Raw genomic sequence first — 1,924 nt, forward strand, 5'->3', positions numbered from 1 at the left:
CCATGACATTACCTGATTGCGCCCGGAGCAAAATGCAGGCAAACCTTAATCATTTTCTTCTTGGGCAATTTTATCCTCTTGTGCGTATGAATATCAACTTATTTTATCACCACCCTTTCCGTTTTACACACGACAAATTAACAATAATTTTAAATTAATAAATATATGTATATATAGTCAATAAGAACCATTCGCAGGATGTTGTGCGAAAAATATGCGTATATATATACATATATTATGATGGGCACTTCACTTTGGATTTTATTGCGAAGATGCAGCATACCTTTGGCACGTCTTTTTGTCGGGAATCTCGAATTTTACTTACCGAATCAGTTAGTCGGGCGCCAAAGGTGAATTCACACGCTAAATTTAATGATCTCGACGCTAATTAGGAGAGCTGATCCATTAATTTCGACGTGACGGTAACGGCAGCTCAGTTTTATAAATACTAATAAAGAGGCGGTGATTAAATGAAGGCAGAGAAACTTGCTCGTTGATTAATAATTAGAATAACATTTAATATTAACACTTGCAGTGAATCTGGCTGGTCGCCGGTCAGAGATGATATCGGCAATACAAGAAAAATAATAAACAAGAGAAAATATGCGGTAAACGTTCACCAACGCGGTATGACTCTGATTGGCAGTCAATTTCCAGGAACCAATCTTCGAGCAGTATAATATTCCGCGCCTGTGTCAGTGTTCGAAGGTCTTATCGCGCGAGGATGACCGCGAAATGCAATCTACAGAAATGTGCCAGCGGAGCGTACGGCGGGAGATAGCGCGGACCGTAGATGCACGATCTTTATTCAACGCGAGTGATGCAATCACTGTGAGCGACTATCGCGGTCCGCCGGTTACAAGTTTCGACATAAATTTACTCTTTTACAATTTGATATTCAGGGCACTACACGGATGTAATATTCTTGAGTTCGTAATCGCGCAATCTACGAAGACTAAACGAACGGACGAAATCGACATAAACACGGAATACAAAAAAAAAATAACATGAACATAACACACACAAACGACGAGCAGTAATACGCCCAGATTGTTGCGACCGTGTCACGATGAGAGAGCAGCAGATATCGCAAGTTTTTGACAATTATAATTTGCCGTAAGATAATTCGTAAAACACAATAAAATTATGGTAATTATGCAGAATAGAGGAGCCACCTCCGATTTCAATAATTTTTANATATGTTGTCAAGGTCATTGTCCCGAGTAATAATATGAAGGTTTTAGGCCGCGGTCGTTGTTTGTTTAAAAGTTACAGAGGAAAGAAGTCTACTGAACAATATGTAATTTTTTGACATCCTATATATGAATATGTGTTCTGCGTGTGTTTGGGCACATGTTTGTTTATACGCTTTTGTAGTTGTATCTTGAAAAATCGTTTCATGGAAAATGTCTCTATGTTCGTGAAGAATATCTTTTTGATCATTATTTGGCAGAATTTGCATTTAAGAAAACGTTCGATTTTGATGAACGATTGGACGCTTTTTTTGAAATAATGTCTGTAACAGACATTATTTTTGATCTCACGTACATTTCGTTCGTGTTTCAAGCGTGTAGGCAGGGAAGGCTGCGCCCTCCCCGTAGGGTGAGTAGCTTCGCCTCTCCCGCTGCTCCCCCCTCGAAAATCAAGTCGTTATTTTGTGGAAAATAACGACTTGATTGGATGAAAAAGAATGTCCTAACCATTGTGGAAATTTTATGAGAGGGAATGCAGAAAGAAGAGTTTAGGTTAGGGTTAGGTTAGGATTTTAGGGGGGGTACCGAAAAATAAGAATTTATTCATGAAACTTCTTCCTCTCATAACTTCTAAACAAACAACAACTGCGGCCTAAAACCTTCATATTATTACTCGAGACAATGACCTTGACAACATATGTAAAAATTACACAGCCACACAAAAAAAAAAA

Source organism: Pseudomyrmex gracilis, unplaced genomic scaffold, assembly GCF_002006095.1.
Source record: "Pseudomyrmex gracilis isolate BER0280 unplaced genomic scaffold, ASM200609v1 scaffold_575, whole genome shotgun sequence".
Classification (NCBI taxonomy): domain Eukaryota; kingdom Metazoa; phylum Arthropoda; class Insecta; order Hymenoptera; family Formicidae; genus Pseudomyrmex; species Pseudomyrmex gracilis.